General features: G+C 35.4%; 1 protein-coding gene and 1 pseudogene across 5 annotated transcripts in view; one reads left to right on the forward strand and one right to left on the reverse strand.

The window, feature by feature from the left end:
* The window catches only part of CNTN1 (contactin 1), a 362,215-nt gene that overhangs the window by 36,941 nt on the left and 306,392 nt on the right, over nucleotides 1-18,882 (forward strand). The gene's annotated exons all lie outside the window — the stretch shown is intronic.
* Nucleotides 15,707-17,062, reverse strand: LOC106986894 (elongation factor 1-alpha 1-like; annotated as a pseudogene).

Raw genomic sequence — 18,882 nt, forward strand, 5'->3', positions numbered from 1 at the left:
CCAAGAAATCCTTGAAAGTTTCAAAGGATATTTTATTTACTTTTTGCAGGCTAACATACTACACCATTGGGGAGTCCAACAGAACCTGAACTAAACATTTCTATAAAATCTGAGTTAACATCTAGTTAATAATTAAAGCCATTTATAAACTTTTAGAGATTAAAACTGATAGCTTTTATGGAAGTCAATTTAGAACTATTTTTAAGAAGTTGCAAGAATCTTAAAAATATATAAAATGCTTAAAAATGTACATTTGTTTGATACAAAGAAAACAAAGTTAAGTAAGAAGAAAAAAGTAGAATATTCTAAATATTGTTAAAATCTATCTTTGTTTAGCTAAGCCAAGGGTCTCACTCCCACAGAAGAATCACCTATGGAGTTTGTCAGCTTACAAAGGTTTTGGACTGACCCTTGAAGGGGGACTGATTCCATTAGTAGAATGCTGCTTAAGGTATCAATAATTTTCAAATACGTAAGTGAATTCCAGTTGTGAGAAGGGGGAGTACAGACCTTTCTTTCCCTTTCTCTAGTCTGTAATCACTGAAAGAAGAATAGCAAAAAAAAAAAAAAAAAAAAGTATAAATCATGTTTTGACAAAACTAGGCATATCTGTACTCTTGAATCATAGTTTAAGATGAAGCATTGTCAAACGCAATAAATATCGATCCAGGATACATGAAAATACTGTCAGAAGACATATGCAGTTACATTGTCTCAGACACAGCCAGCTAAACACATTGTTCAGACCGTGTGAAAGAAAAGGCAACAATCTTTGGTTTGAGCCAAGGGAAACAACATGTTTGAACAATTTGTGTAAGTTTTGAAGACCTTCAAAGGCAATGCCATTAAGTATTTAAGATCACATAATATGTAACAGTATAGTTTGAAATGTTTAAGAATAATAAAAGAACAAATTAAGGATATTTCTATACCTCAAGAAGTAAGATTATCATTCAAATTGCTTATTGCATGAGATATATTAAAAATTGAGTCACTGTTGATCTAAAATTCAGTTTTAACAAGCAATCCTGAATTTTATGTGGCATTCCCACTGCAGAGGAGATCTAGAGAGGTAAACAGAGACTCCAATCACATCTGTAATGTTTGATTTCATTAACGAAAAATCTGAAGCAAATATAGTCAAATGCTAGAATTTGACAGAGGTATGTGTTTAGTACAGGGCTATGCATTTTATAAGCCTATTTACTAATGTAAAATAATTTTAAAGAAAACACAATGGATGAATAGACCTCGTTGGTAGTAACACAAAGTAAAAGCTATCTTGATGTAAACTTATCAATAAATCTGAGATACACTGAATAACAAATACTATACTGTTTAAGGTTAGGAAGGAAGATACGCATAGAAAGACATGCTGTATTTTATTTTGGATAGAAAGACTTAATGTAAAGAAACATGCTTTTCTTGTTATTAAATAAACTTAATCAATTTCCTTAAAAACTCTCAGTATAATTTTTTGTGAACTAGACAACATAATGGATTCTGAAGTTCATAAAGATAAATAAATTTGCAAGAACTGCCAGATAAATCTGAGAATGATGATCGATAAAGGGAATAACACAATCTTGTAATAAAATATATTATGAATAAATCTACGGTTTTTAAAATGAGTGGTATGTAAAAATATCATAATTACATTTGAGCTGAGGTTCTGTCCTAACATATTGGATGGCCATAGAAGTAAAATTGTGACCATCATTGCATAATGTGGATTTTTAAAAAAAATTTTTTTTCAACGTTTTTTTTAATTTATTTTTGGGACAGAGAGAGACAGAGCATGAACGGGGGAGGGGCAGAGAGAGAGGGAGACACAGAATCGGAAACAGGCTCCAGGCTCTGAGCTATCAGCCCAGAGCCTGACGCGGGGCTCGAACTCACGGACCGCGAGATCGTGACCTGGCTGAAGTCAGACGCTTAATCGACTGCGCCACCCAGGCGCCCCGCATAATGTGGATTTACCCACAATTTACTTTTGAGTCTTCACTGCCTTCCCTTTCTTTCTGCCCTAGTTCAGTTCTCCATCACCTTTCATCAGGAAATTGTAATAGCTCTTCACTTTCTCTTCATACTTGCAGTATTTTTCAAGTCTTTCCTCCCACCTCAAACGATCGATGGCAAATACACATAATGTGTTAGCTTCCTTACATAAAATGGTTCAGTGCCTCTTCACTGCATACTAGACAAATGTTAATCACATTAGCAAGGTATGAAGGACACTCTAGGGCTCAGCCCTGCCTCCCTCTTCAGCCCTGTTTTAGCACTCAAATAACTGAAAGTTTTTCCCCATCCCTTCCGACACACCAGGCCATTTCTCACTGCCTGGAGTTTCCTTTCAACTTACTTCACCTGGCCAGTTTTTATTCGTCCCCAAAAATAAATTCATCCACCATATCTGCACCTTTCCAGTGGGATGGACTAAGTATACCTCCTCTGCATATCTCCCAGTAAGTGTGAATTTTATAGCTCCCAAATGAATCTCCTGAGTGAATCCTGCAAGTTTAAAATTATATACCAGTCTTTTCCACTACTCAGTGTACTCCTGGAGACAAAACTTTGTTATCTTTTTTCACTTAGTTCCCAATAGAGTGTATACATAATCAGTGATTAATAAACATTAAAGTGACTTGTTGAATGTGAGTTGCAGCCCTTTCAGTAAAGTATCACACACATAGTCAGGCAAATGATCTCTCATACCAATAAGCAGGAAAAAAAGCACACCAAAATTCCTAGAATAGGAAGGTGAACGGTAATATTTCTAGTTTTTTGGGCTATATCTTTACATCTGCTTGTTTCCTTCACTTTAAATCAGCTTCAATAATTTTGAATTTTGACTTGACTTAAACTTATAAATAAATAAATCATAATCCACATTTTTTCCATTTTCCAAGTGTGGTTCAAAAAAGCCTCTAATGAACAAGGTTTCCTCTTTTATTATGGTCCATCGTTATTTTTCCCTTTTATGTTCTATAAAATATCATATACTTTACCACAAAAGATATAAGAAAGATAAACTAAAATGATGAATTTAATTAGAAATAATCTGACCATTTAGCTTTAATTAAAGCCTATTGAACAATCCCCTCAATGAGATACTAAATTTGATCCCTTTATTGTTTAAATTTCATTTCAAATGACATATATTGATCACCTATTTGTACCAAATATTATAAATATCAACGGAATACTTGAAATAATCAGTGCATTTACATACTATTTTTATTTGACAGATGAGGAAATGTCACACTGAGTGATAAAATAAATTGTTCAATATAATGAATGATAAATGTCAACCCACAGAGAAGCAAAGAAGTAGACTAATTGATTTTACTTCAGACTTATGTTCCTTGATTACAAGTATGATCTTGTTTTTACTTACCTTGTATGTTAGATGTTTATAAATAACTTTTATTAGATTAATTGAATTTTAATGGAAAGATTGAAAATTCTACCAGTGAATTTATAATATCATTACTAATTCGTTACATTTAAACTTATTATGTATTTTTAATTTGCTTTGAGAGACTGAATTTCTTTTTTTTTTCCTTTTACCCAAAAGGGAAAAAATCTAGATTTATAAACTTTCCAAGTGTTTTACGTATACTCTCAAAATATCAAGCAAAAGTACTTCTACTTACAATAGGACTTTCTCTCAAGTTAGACAAACTGGCCCAATAATATCACATTACAGTGGGAGTTTGCCCTGAAATGTTTAGAATATAACCCATGTAACCTAGCCACAACTGGAGGGAGCCAATAATGTTCTCCTACTGTTTGAAGATAAAAAGAACTTGAGGGAAGTTTCATTTATCCTGCTCTTTCACTGTGCAGCAAGGTGACTGCCAAGTTGAGTTTTACAATAGCTGAAATGGGCTAAAACTGAAAGCATTTAGTAGAGTGGTATTTCACCATAATAGCTCCATCGGTCAATAGCTGAACCAAGAGTTTACACAAAGAGGGATAGAGGACAAATGCTTTGTTTTTGTGGCAGAGAATTCTATCCAAATCGAATTGCATTTGATTATTTAATATTTCAGAAATGGCAACATTTTCAAGGGAGTAAAATTTGTCTTTGCTGCTTTTGAACTCTTCCATCATTTCATTTTTAAAAATTTTTTTAGTGCTTATTTATTATTGACAGAGAGAGAGAGAGAGCAAGCGAGCATGAGTGGGGGAGGGGCAGAGAGAGAGGGGGACACAGAATCTGAAGCAGGTTCCAGGCTCTGAGCTGTCAGCACAGAGCCTGACGTGGGGTCGAACTCACAGACAGCGAGATCATGACCTGAGCCGAAGTCAGGCGCTCAACCGACTGAGCCACCCGGGTGCCCCTTGAACTCTTCCATCCTTTCTATATTTCACTCTCTTTCATGTCCTTTGCCTTCTATCCCTAGAGGCCTTTCAGGCTCTTGTATTAGTTCTCTTATAAGTGCCCTTGATCTTGAATTATCTGATCTATAAGAATTACCCTTTCCATGAATATCTGTTTTGTAATATGGTGCTCTGAAAAATTTCCATATTCACCATATATTGAGTATCAACTGTGTGCTAGGCACCGAGCTAAGCATTAGCATATTGTAGATATGCAACTAGTATATTTGGATGAAAAAGTGATATGATTTCCTGCTCTGAAGGAGATTATCATTTGGGAAGGAGGATAGATTAACCGACAATTAAATTCTGTTAATTTACAGTAGAGAATGTGTTAGATATATGAATACAGTGTTATGGAGATCTGGAGAAGAGAACAAGGTAACTCTGCAGCCTGGTGACAGGAGGAGAGGTTTCATTAAAGAGGAAAGCTTTGAGTCTGGCTGTAAAGGATTTTTGAGGGGAGGGGATTGGGACAGTTTTCTAAGTAGCTGAGGTTTGCACATAGTGATGGGGGTTGAGAAGGGATCACCACGACCTGAGTTCATTCTGATCAGTTTCTGCAGGAATACATGGTGTAGGGTAAGGGAGTATCAGAAGATAAGCTTGGACAAGTACACTTGCTGTAGACTTGCAAGAACTTTCTTTGAGACACTAATACGTTTGAATTGCTATGTGGGCGATGGGAGACAAAACAATATTTGAAAAAAAAATAATTAGGAGTGACATAGACACAGGAGATTGTTGGAATAGTGAAAGATGCCAACTCTGCCACTTACAAGCTGTGTTATCCCATTACTTACCTTTTATGCATCAGTTTTGTCTGTAAAATGGTGTTAATGTAAATAATCGGCATAAAGATTAAATGAGGTAATATTGACTGAGTTTTTGAAAGGAGTGTTTGGAAAACAAATATAAGAACACCAGAGATGAATGTATGGATAAAGAGAGAGGTGAGAAGATATGTCAGCTTCAGGAGACTTCCAGAGTGGAAGAACTGGTAATCGGTGATTTGCTATTCATGACGGGAGAGGTAGAGAAAGGAGTGAAGTTACCTATTAAGGTTTCCAACTTGAGAATTAGGCATGGTAACATGAAACCCTGTACAGGAGGCCAGAGGTGATAAAGGAAACTCCTGTTAACATTTTTGTACAAAATCCTTTCAAGAAAATGTACATTCAGTTCCTGTTAGAAAACACAGGGCAGGAACTTAGAGGTAGTAGGTAGGAGAGAGAGACTTGGGAGTTAGTGGAATAAAAGTGGTTGTTAAAACCATTGAGGGTGAATGTAGGAAGTAAGAAATGGAAAGAATCTCTTTCCCCAGTTTTTCAGGATGGACAGAGAAGAAATCTCTAAAGATAGATTCATAGATATACTGGGAAGGGGGATGTTTGGGTACAAAGACTCCTTCATGGAGGCATGACATATATATACTACTAGTGAGCTGTATTTGAAAAATAAAATCACTTTCTTAGAGACTACCAGAAGGAATATCTTTTTTTCCCATCACAACCATGGTTATCATTTTGTGTGTCTATTTTTAGTCTTTTGTTTGGTAAACAAGTGTTTCTTTACATAATTGTGATTGGAGTATAACAATGTATAACCTGCTTCATTCACCTAACATTTAATATGATCCACATTGCCACATAATCATAATCACCATGTTTAGCAGCTGTAAAGTAGTTCATGTTGAATTGTACCATATTTATTTATTGTACAATTTATCTCTATGGGGAGATATATTATTTTACTTATTTACTTTGTGCAGGCAAATATCAAGACCTAACCTGTTTTCTAAATTTCCCATTTTTTCTTAGGCAGCGGTATGTATGAGACTGGACACTGATCACAAACTGCCTATTCTCTAACAGATGTGTTATTTATTTTTACAATGAACTGCATATATACCTTTCCAACAATTATTATTCATATAACTTAATTATTATTGACATCTTCAGTCTCCACATTATTACAGTCATTTTCAATCAAGATATGGGTATTGGCATCAAATACTTCACTTTTATGTTTATTTATTTTTGAGAGAGAGAGAGAGAGAGAGAGAGAGAGAAAACTAGCTGGGAAGGGGAGAGAGAGAGAGGGAGACGGAGGATCTGAAGTCAATTTACTGTGCTGACAGCAGAGAGCCCAATGTGGGGCTCGAACTCACAAACCAGGAGATCATGACCTGAGGTGAAGTTGGACGTTTAACTAACTGAGCCACTCAGGTGCCCCACTCTAAAAAAAAGATAAAGTGCTGGCCAGGGTTACTATTACTGATTGATATTTAATTTTATAACATTTTGAAGTATTAAAAACGGTTTCAAATAGTCTTGGATATTCCAAAATATATTAAATAACTTAGTTCTTTATTCCTTGTTAATTAAAGAACAAACTATATGAACACTTATGTAGATTAATATAAACTAAATATGTTTTGCATAATTGAAAAAATAATGATATGTTAATATAAAAACCCATTCTGTCTCTATTACTTAATTTCCAATTGAAAAAAAAATTTCCTTTCTTCTCAATTGGTGTATCTTTTACAAATGAAATGATCACATACTGCATTTCTATCTCATTTTTTTTAAACTGGATGACAGTTATACTAATATTATAATAATATTCAGGGACCAGATGTTTTGTCCATCTCCTTACTGAGGGCCTCTTAAAGTGTTTTATTTATTCATTTAAAAATAATCATTGAATAATAACCATGTGCCAGGCATTTTGCTCTTGTCTGCCTTTTTAAACCTTTCACTGTAAACTTCAGCATGCGGGTTGAGTAGAGGGATGGAAAAAAGAAATGGCTCAGCAACATAGTTTGCTATTAGATTTTGAAAATATTTTGATGTGAATTATTTTGATTTCCTTTGGAGTTTTAAGACTGTTGGTGTTTTTATTTTTATTTTTTTTAATTTTAAATGTTTATTTCTGAGAGAGAGAGAGACAGAGTGCAAGTGGGGGAGGTGCATAGAGAGAGAGAGGGAGACACAGAATCTGAAGCAGGTTGCAGGCTCCAAGATGTCTGCACAAAGCCAAAGAGAGGCTTGAACTCACAGACCATGAGATCATGACCTGAGCCGAAGTTGGATGCTCAGTTGAATGATCCATCCAGGCACCCCAAGACTGTTGGTGTTTTTATTGATCTGTGCTCCCCATCTATATTATCAGAAGGACAAATTTGTCTGGTACAAAAAAAAAGCTTAAAGAAAAAAAGCTTAAAAATCATAGTCTTGGTTTTAGAAATACGTACTTGACCAAAAGGTACCTTGTAGGCTTTGTGGGACCTAGAGTTAATGAATTCAATTCATCGCGGATTCGCAAAGCCCTGTGGTTTAATTTCATTTCAAAAGAGCTGAAATTCTGTACAAAATAATTCCACAAATGACTTTGGCAATAAAATCTCTCCATAAAGCAGGTTTTCATAGCACATTGAGTGAGAAACCAGCTATTTTATAAAATGGGTAGAAAGATATTTTTATTTTATGTTCTATTTTTTGTTTCACTTTGGAAATTCTACCTGTTTTCATGTAATTCCTAGCATGCATTTTACTCTAAATTGATTCTACTTGTTAAACACACGCACACACACACAAATACTTGAGCACTTATATTCAAGCTGCTTTACTGGATTCAAGAACATTCGAGCATTCAGACAAATGTCTTTCCTTAAGGAATTAGTATTGTTTAAGGAAACAGATTATATGCTTGTTAACAGAAGGATTAATTTACTAATTGAACAAATGTTTATTGTGCATTTCCAATATAGTAAGTTAGGGATATAGCTATAAAGATTATCTCCATTGTATGGAGTTTACATTCCGTTTGAAGAGTTGGCCATAGAGTAGCATCAGAAATTAATAAAGACAGATGATGCTAAATTCTAAGAAGACAACAAAGAAGGGAAAGGATAGAGTGTTTATGCGTGCCTGAATGTGTGTGTGTGTGTGGGTGTGTGAGTGTGTGTGTGTGTGTGGGTGTGTGAGTGTGTGTGTGTGTGTGGGTGTGTGAGTGTGTGTGTGTGTATGTGTGTGTGTGTGCATTCATATGTATGTGTTTGTTTTAGTGAATTTTTTAGAAAAGGTAGTCATAGAAGGTCTTGTCAGAGAAGTAAGCCATGAAAAGATGTGTGGGAAGAATTGCATAGAAAAAGGGGTAAAAGTGTAGGTTCTAGGAGTCTGGTGAGCAAGGGCAGAATGATAAATCCCAGAGCAGAAATGAGGACGCAGGGCAGGCAGCTGCAGAGTGATGTGTGATGCTTTTGTCTTTCCTTCTGAGTATAGGAAGCCAGTAGAGGCTTTTGAGCAAGGCTGTCACCTGATATGATTTGCATTTTTAAAATATCAGTTTGGCCGCTATATGGAGAATGTATTGTGGAGCGCAAAAGAAGAAATAGTCTAGTCAGGAGGTTATTGCTGTAAAATGACAGCATAAATAACAATACAGGACGTTTTAAGAAAAATAAGTGATAATGAGTGTTAATGGACTTGACTGTGATATGCTGTTAAAAAAAATACTCCTTGATAGGAAGCTGTAATACAGAGAAAGGTGAATCCATTATAGGCACTGGAGAACTGTTTTGATATAGGAGGTTTGAGTTTGCATTATTTCTTTTTAGGCAATGATTAGTACTAGTTGAGTGAAATGGAGTATTCGTGAAGGAGCATATTAGGCAATAAAGCTTTATAGACAAGAGATGCAGATTGTGGATGGCATAAAATACAAGTTCAGGAATTTGTACTTCATTGTGTAGGCAGTGGGGGTCATTACAGATATTTGAAGAGGACAGGGGAATGTGCAGTTTGGTAGTGGTTTGTAGTACTGTCTAAAGAGCTAATATTGGATGGAAGAGGATCTGGGGAGTAAAGTAATAGGTGAAATAGGAGGCATCTGGGCGGAGGTCAGGGTTAGTGTTAATTATTAGGTGAGGAACGTTGGAAAGACTGTGTATTGAAGGGTTGAAGGAGAAGGAAGAATGAAAAGTAACTCCAAGGTTTAAGTAAAAGATACATATCACTTTTAATCTCTTCAACAAACTACTGAGTGTCAGATGGGATTTTAACACCATCTGCAAAATGTTCTGAAAATCTAAAGTTTCTAAAGATTAGTTGTGCATAGATATAGTGCTATATTCTCAAGATATTTTTTTTTCATGTTGGAATAGTTATACTTGAAAACTATTATGCTCATTTATAAGTGTTGCTGTTGTTGTACTCAAAATACTTAAAACAATGCAAAGTGAAAACTGTCTAAATAGAATTTTGGCTTTTATTCTCATTGTTTAATCATAATACATTAATACATTAATATATTGGTTTCTAATGTCATATATTAGATGTTTCACTGCAAATGATTCATTGCTGATTCAATCAATGATTTCTCTACAAGTCTAATTGGATACCACCAAGCATAAGAAAAAAGAGTGGGACAAAGAAGAATCAGTCTAAGAAACAATTTAGCAGAAAAGAAAATGCTTTTTTCATAAACAATAGTTTAAAAATTATAGGTACAACATATATTTTAAAAAATTTTTGAATGTTTTTATTTATTATTGAGACAGAGAGAGACAGAGCATGAACAGGAAAGGGGCAGAGAGAGAGGGAGAGATAGAATCCGAAGCAGGCTCCAGGCTCTGAGCTGTCAGCACAGAGCCTGACGTGGGGCTCAAACTCACGGACCGTGAGATCATGACCTGAGCTGAAGTCGGACGCTTAATTGACTGAGCCACCCAGGTGCCCCTTTACAACATGTATTTTTAATCTATCTTTTCTTGCAGAGTTAAAATTACAATATTTTAAGACTGAAAACACCTTTTAGGTTCTTATACTTGCTTTTGTATCGTAGCATTCTTGACGTTAATGAATTGTTTCCATTTAATTCTTTGAATTGTTATTGCAATGATTAACTTGGTGTTCTTATTTATTAGTGCTAACTAAAGAGTACCAATACTTTATTATGTCTCTGGATTCTATTCCATTTTGTAAGAATTGTCCAGGAACTAAACTATATGATAATTGTATACAGTTGTCCTTTTTAAAAGATTTTAGGTACATTGACATAAATTAATATTTATTGACTTCATACAGTGGACCAGGTATTATAGTAAAGTAGATACAGAGTATATTTAAAGTATACCGCCTATATCCCCATTGTCCACCTTTCAAGTTAACCCACCACAACTCAAGTGATATTTGTACTGAAAAAATATTTCTTTGTATAGTTGTGCTTAGTCCAATACATGTGTTTGCAAATATTGGGAGGTATGTTAATACTACTTGAGATATCTATCAAATGAAGGAAATAAAGCATCTTTGGGTAGATAGAAGACAGAAAATAAGTTCAGTCTAATACTTTGTTTTTTCAATGACCTGGTAGATGCGAGGTCCTGAGTGTACATTGACCAAAACGAATAATTACCTACATATATATATATAATAGCAATAATAGTAGTTAGACACATTAGTTCATTTAATTCTTCCAACAACCCAGGACCCAGCTCTTACTTATGATCACCCATTTTTATGGATAATGAAAATGAAGTTCAGAGGTTAAATAACATGACTCAAGTCATTGGATAGAAGAGCCACAGTTATAATCCAGGTATATATGACCTCGAGTGCTATAATGCACTCCTAATAATTACATATATTTTTCCTAATAACCATATTTTAATATAAATTAAAAGATATGTTAATTGGCCTATGCAAGTGTTCAGTAAAATATGAGTTTTCCTGAACCTTAATCAAATTGTGTAAGATATTATGTTGACTTCCTTCTTCTTAGCATGTTACCATTGTTGTAGATGTAATTACTATGTTATCTGATTTGTGCTTTTGGATAATAACAACACAAAAAGTGAATTTAAAGGAAAGAAAATTGACGTAAAAATATCCATTTGGTTGTCACATGAAATAGTGTAAGAATTAGGAGGATCTGAACCTTGGATTGCAAGTAAAGTGTTTTGTGAGTGTTCTGCAAGACAAGCAAACATTTCTACTAAATTTTAATTTGATAAACAAGTGATGTCTTGTAATACAAGTAGTATATGGTGCCAGATGTCATGTGATCACTGTTAAGCCAATGGTTCTTGAAATTTGCTTTAATATACAAGTGTTTTGGATTGCAAGCATTGTTCTTGATTGAACAAATTATGCTCGCACACCAAGGTTTTACTGTATATTAATTAGTATGATTGTACAAATAGTGAAAATGAATTATATAAATGATATTTAGGGAGTGCTTAATATGGGCTAGAGACTAGTATAAACCTAAGTCCTTGCTGTCATTGAGCCTATATTTCACAAAAAGTAACTATATACACAGGTAATAGGTATATATACACACAGTAATAGGTACTGTGAAGAACTTCAGTAAAGCTGGATAAGGGGGAAATGTGGAGAAGAAGGGGCATTGACGTCTGAGGTGTTGGGGACAGGATATTCACTATTTTATATATTTGGTTAAGGAAGTGTTGAAATGGTCTCAAGAAGGAAGGAGTGATATACTGTGTCAAATGCCCCTATTAGTTCTATGAAAGAGAATTGAGGATTGGCCATTAATTTGGTGGTGCAGCAGACACTGGGGCCTTGACAAGAGCTGTTGCATAGATTGGGAAAAACAAAAGCCTAAATGAACTAGTTCAAGAGTTTGGGAAAAGAAGGGGAGATGGTATTAACACCTCTTTTGAGCCTTGCTGTAAATGAAAGCAGAAAAATGAAACAGTGGTTGGATGCAGATGTGGATCAAGAGAATTTGTTGTCATTTTTAAGATGGAAAGTTTTTAAAAATCAGGTTTGCATGATATTGGGAATCTTGGTTAGAGAGGAAAAATCAAGGAGGCAAGGGGGGGTACAGATTTTGGAGTATTGTCTTTGAGTAGCTAAAAGGTATGGATAGATTCCAAGTATATAAGGAGAGACTAGCTCTAGGTAGGAGTAGGTCAGCTTATGCATATTAACAGAACAAAAGATGTGGTATATGAATACACATGAAAGTAAGTTGGTGGATGCGGTATTGGCAATATTTAGGACTTCTCTTTTTTGATTGCATCTTCTTTTTCCCCCAAAGAAATAGAAAGCATAGACATCAGCTGAGTGTCAGAAAAAAAATAAATATGCAAGCGGGGGGAGCCAAGTGCGAAAACTCAAGACAACTCAGTTTGGTAAAAGAGAATTATAAAGAAAAAATGTTTATTTTGAGGATGTTATGTTTGAGGTTCTGTGGGTCATTCAAGAAGACAGGATATGCAATCTTTTTGCTCAGTCAGGAGATGAAATCTAGACACAGTTTTGAATATTAGTGGCACAGTTATGGTAATTTAAACCATGATGTAAAAGATATGGCCAGGAAGAAGTAGCAAAGTGAAGAGAGGAGCCAAGGTCATAATTAAAGAATTTTATTATTTATTTAAGTAAGGGAAGCAATGCCAGCAATGGAGAAAGGAAGCAGAAAGGGACAAAGAAAACTAAGATATAAAATGGCAATAATAGTTATGAGTGTTCAGTTTTTCTTATTTTTAATATTTATTTATTTTCTTTAGGTTTTTAAAAGTTTATTCATTTATAGAGAGAAAGAGACAGAGTGAGAACAGGGGAGGAGCAGAGAGAGAGGGAGACACAAAATCCGAAGCAGGCTCCTGGCTCTGAACTGTCAGCACACTGCCTGACATAGGGCTGGAACACATGAACCGCAAAATCATGACCTGAGCCGAAGTCTGACGCTCAACTGACTGAGCCACCCAGGCTCGCCTCTTCTTTTTTTTTATTTTTAAGTTTATTTACTTATTTTGAGAGAGAGTTAATGCAAGTGGAGGAGAGTCAGAGAGAGAGAGAGAGAGAGAGAGAGAGAGAGAGACACTCACAAGCCGACTCATGCTGCAAGCATAGCCCAATTCGTAGCTTGAGCTCAGGAACCGCAGGATCATGACCTGAGCTGAAACCAAGAGTCAGTTGCTTAAAAGACTGAGCCACCAAGGTGCCCTGTAAATGTCATCTAATAGGATGAAGACTATAAAAAGACCATTACATTTTGATTATTAGGAAGTTATTGATTACCTAACCTAAGAGTGGGTGATTTTGAAGCTATAATACAGGAACTGGAGTTTCAAGATATTTGATTATGATAGTGAAAGGAAACATCATGAGAGGTTAGTAGTTTTAAAGTGAGGTGGACCAGGGGCGCCTGAATGGCTCACCCAGTTAAGTGTCTGACTCTCGGTTTTGGAGCAGGTCATGACCTCACTGGCGTGCCTCAGTGGCAGTGTGGATCCTGCTTGGGATTCTCTCTCTCTCTCTGCTCCTACCCCACTCACGTGTGCATGCGTGAGTGTGCATTCTCTCTGCCTGTGTGTCTCAAAATAAACAAACTTAAAAAAAATAAAGTGAGGTAGACAAAGGGAACTTTTATATTTTAATAAATTTTACTAAGTATCTTCTCTGTGCCAGACACTATTCCAGGTATCCTTAAAGTGGACATTGTGAACAAATTTGACAAAAATCCCAGTCCTCAGTATCTTATATTCTAGTTTAGGTGGCTTCTTTTAGCCTAGAAAGCATTGAGCATTTAAAATTTTCATATCAGGAGAAAGTCAAAGAAAAGAGGAAAATAAACAGTGTGATTCTAGGGCACGGAAGAGCCAAAGGAAGTGCGTGGGGTCACTTGACATCACAAGAAAAAACCATGATAAGATAGAAAACAGGCCTCCTTAATTTTCAGTTTATGGCATTTACATGGACGAGGATTTTGTACAAAAACGTGGTGGTTCAGTCAAAAGAAGAATATAATAGTTTTCAGAAGACTGGTGTTCTATATCCAAAACGTAACAAGTTATATGAGCGAAGGAAATAACCTTGAGAAACCATAGCTTCCTCACGTGTAAGAGTTCTATGTTCTATCAGAAGGTGGTGTTGGGTTGGTCAAATGGGATTATATATTCTCTAAAAAACCTTATAAATCAAAGATCTTTTTATAAGAAAATGATAATTGGTAAGGCATATCTGCAAAATCTTGTGACCTATTTTTTGTAGTTCTTAAAATCCAGCTTTTTATAATCATTTTTAATTTTTATTTATCTGAATATTTATCTGAATATGTTTAGAGTGAAACTACATCTTTTTATTTCACATTTAAAATTTTGTATTTGTAAAATACATTTATAAGACCCCCTGATTGTTTTTTATGAGTAAGTTAACAAAATATAGAATATATAATTTCCTTTGACCACTGTGCACTAACACAAGAACAAAGACTTTAGTATGCCCTGTGTGATCACGTGTTTATAATAGATGAGGCTTGGCTTACAATGACTGCTTTGTTTGATGTTTATTAGCCCATGCCTTAGTGCAATTGAACTTGTCCTAAATTCACTGTTTCAGAGCTACGTGTGTAGCACATTCATTGTCCTATGAATGATGGTCTCTTGCTTCAGTCAAAAGACAATAACTTTAGGACTTTTCAGATTCTTTTCATGACACAGTCTAGAAACTCCTGTTAAAACATTGAAATGTGTAAAACAATGAAATATTTCAAATGGCAGACACTTTATGTGATATGATTTTGAAAAATATTTAACTATGTTATCTGCATGGGATCAGCTTTGTCTTTCATCCCCCATCTAGGTGCTAGTTTTAATGAGTGAGATCCAAGTATAGATTTCAATTTGTGGTCGTTTTATTTAATCCCAGATAGGACAATTTCATGGTACATTAAATTGCTTATAATTGTAATCTCTATTCCCAGGAGTTTCCAATAATTTTGAAGACTATTACTTAATGCTTTCAAATGATATCATAAAAGTTAAAGACTAAAAATTTGAAGTCTACAGAATTTTAAAGTCTACAGTGCTTTAGAATCTTTTTATATGTGCATACCATATGATTTATAAAAGTAATAGTTCTGTATTTCCCCTTATTCTCTCTGCATTACTAAATCAAACAGATAAGTAATCAAAGTACTAAGGTAAAGAGGATATCTCATTCATCCATTTTTTGTTCTCATTAAACTTTTGTTTTAATGGGTCTCAAAATTCTGTGACAGATTTTTGTTCAAGTTGTTTCCATTAAAAAGTACTGATTTTAAAAAATAATGGCTTAAAACTGCTACACACACACACACACACACACACACACACACACACACACGCATGCACAAATGGTCCACAAAACATTCTCCTTTTCCTTCTTAAAGTTTTATGATGCATTGTTATCATTAACAAATCTTTTACTATTAAACTTAGATGGCCAATTGGGACAATTAGTTCTGAGACCATTCTTCCACCATGGATTAAGACTGGGGTGACAGGCATTGGGGATGATATTCACACAGCCTTCTCAGCTTTCTGGGCAGATTTGGTGACCTTGCCAGCTCAGCTGCCTTCTTGTCCACTGCTTTGATGACACCCATAGCAACTGTCTGTTTCATGTCATGAACAGCACAATGGCCCAGATGATGACAGTCAGAGAAGATCTCAACACACATAGGCTTGCCAGGAACCATATCGATGATGGCAGTACTACCACATTTGAAGAACTTGAGACCATCTTCCAGTTTTTTTCCAGGATGATGATCAATCTTCTGCTTCAACTCAGCACACTTATAAGCAATGTGAGCTGTGGGACAGTCCAGCACAGGTGCATATTCAGCGCTGATTTGGTCTGGATGGTTGAGGATAAATATCTGAACTGGGGAGCCAGGTGCTGCCATCAGTGGGTCATTTTTGCTATCACCAGTCACATTGCCACAACAAACATCTTTGACAAATAACGTTCTTGACATTGAAGCCCACAGTGTTCCCAGGAAGAGCCTCCCTCAAAGCCCACTGTGTATTTCAATAGATTTTACTTCTGTTGTAACATCGACTGGAGCAAAGGTGACCATCGTGCTAGTCTTCACTCAGCCCACAGGGACAGTACCAATACCGATTTGTAGATGTCCTGAAAGGTAGACACAAGTGCTTGTCAGTTGGATGAGTTGGTGACAGAATGCAATCCAGAGCTTCAAGCAGTTGTGGTTCCACTGATATTGCCATCTTTACGGGTGGCTTTCCATCCCTTGAACCAAGGCGTGTTAGCACTTGGCTCCAGCATGTTGTCACCATTCCAACCAGAAATTGGCACAAATGCTACTGTGTCAGGGTTGTAGCCAATTTTCTTAATTAGGTGCTGACTTCCTTAACAATTTCCTTGTATCTCTTCTGTCTGTAGGGTGTCTCAGTGGAATCCACTTTGTTAACACCAACATTTAGTTGTTTTACACCCAGTGTGTAAGCCAGCAAGGCATGCTCACAGGTTCGCCCATTCTTGGAGATACCTGCTTCAAATTCACCAACACCAGCAGCAGCAATCAGAAGAGCACAGTCAGCCTGAGATGTGCCTGTAATCATGTTTTTGAAAAAGTTTCTGTGTCCTGGGACATCAATGATGACGTCGGTCTCGATGTTGCTGGTCTCGAATTTCCACAGGGAGATATCACTGGTGATACCACATTCGCATTCAGTTTTCAGTTTATCCAAGACCCAGGCATGCTTGAAGGAGCTCTTTCCCATCTTGGCACCCTCCTTCTCAAATTTTTTGATAGTTCTTTTGTCGATCCCACATTGAGCAGTAGAGGTAGCCTTGCTCGAATCTACATGTCCAATGACAATGATGTTGATATGAGTCTTTTCCTTTCCCATTTTGGTTTAGGTTTAGCAGGGGTTTTTACAACATCTGTGTTCTGGTGGCAAACCCATTGCAAAAAAAGTCAATCCATTTATTTTGTGATTATAACTGAAGTTCAGAAATACTCTCTGACTGCCCAATCCACATGGGTGGAATCTCCTCATTGCTGTGGTAGATGTCATTGCCCTTGGTGGCTTTCATAAAATATCTGCAAATATGGTGGTAGGGGTGGTCGTGAAGAACCTGCAATAAACTAATTGTTCCTGTGCAAGGACCTACAAACCATGTGACTACCTTGAGGCACTAGTGATTTCTGACCAATTCCCACTTAAAAAAGTGGAGAGAAGAAAACTTTACTCTTCTCAACTTGCCTCCTTCCTCTTCATCATCTTCAATATTTGTTGCTTTCTTAACTTTCTAAATATACTGCTGTTAGAAAAGGTGGAAAATACTGAAGAAAATTGCAATTACCCATAGCTCCATAACTGAGAATAGTTACTCCGAATACTTTGCTATCTTACCATTTTTTGGTATATTATTTATAATATTATAATGAATACTTTAGGAAGATGAGATCACTTATTTTATACTATTTTGTAGTACTATTTTATACTATTTTGTAGGATGTGGGAGGGTGCCTGGAGTAATATCAGCTATCCTCACATATTCTTCAAGATTATGATTTTTGTTGCCATATCACATTCTAACATAAAGATATATTATAATTTATGTAATCTCCTATGGTCGGGAATTTATATTATTTTTAATTTTTTTGCCACATTTTTTAGACCTTTGCTTTATATTGTCAAGTTGCCTTCAGGGAGTTATCAGCTGATAACAAGTATGAAAATACTTTCTTGTATGTTTCATAATATAGGGTACACTACGTTAGAGATAGAAATATAGGCATTGGGGTGGAAGTATGTTGTACATCTATATATATAGGTGTGTGTATATTGTGCATGTATATGTATATATGTATATATAAGCAAGAATAATATATCACCTTTGCTTTTTAATATTATTAAATATGTGTAAAGTTAAATATTTTTCATATGTTACTGGCTATCTATACATCTTCTTCTGAATTTCTTAACCATGAGAATTGCCCACTTTTTTCTTTTGAGCGATAATTTGTAACAGTTATATATGTTTTAATATTTTCTCTCTATTAATTATTTTGCAAATTTTCACCAGGTTTTCAATATATTTAGAGTTTTGGTTTTACTTAATCTACCTATTTTTGTTTTGATTTGAAGTGCCATAATTATCACATTTAATCTTAGGTTTGTTTATTGCCTCTATTAAAAAATTCTATTTCTGTTTTTAGTATCATTCTTCATGCTATTATGCTTTATAATTTTTTTTGGCTTTATAATATGACTTAATACTTAAATTTTTTTTTAATGTTTATTCATTGTTTTGAGAGAGAGAGATGGAGCATGAGCAGAGGAGGGACAGAGAGAGAGGGAGACACAGAATCTGAAGCAGGTTCCAGGCTCCAAGCTGTCAGCACAGAGCCTGACATAGAGCTCCAACTCACGAACCACAAGATCATGATCTGAGCCAAAGTCGGATGTTTGACCAACTGAGCCACCCAGGTGCCCCATGACCTAATACTTTTAACACAACCACAGCTTCATCAATTCGGTAAATTAAAAAAAAAGAAAATACAGGGTTAGTCTTATCATTTATTCTTCCAGAAAAAAAAATATATTTATTTTCTTATTTCCTAAAGAAAATTATCTGGGAAAAAACAAGTTACACCAAGTTTGTATGTTGATAAGAATGAACAGTGGGTGTAGAAAGAAACTGTCGACCCAAGAAGACAAGG

Source organism: Acinonyx jubatus, chromosome B4 (assembly GCF_027475565.1).
Source record: "Acinonyx jubatus isolate Ajub_Pintada_27869175 chromosome B4, VMU_Ajub_asm_v1.0, whole genome shotgun sequence".
Lineage (NCBI taxonomy): Eukaryota > Metazoa > Chordata > Mammalia > Carnivora > Felidae > Acinonyx > Acinonyx jubatus.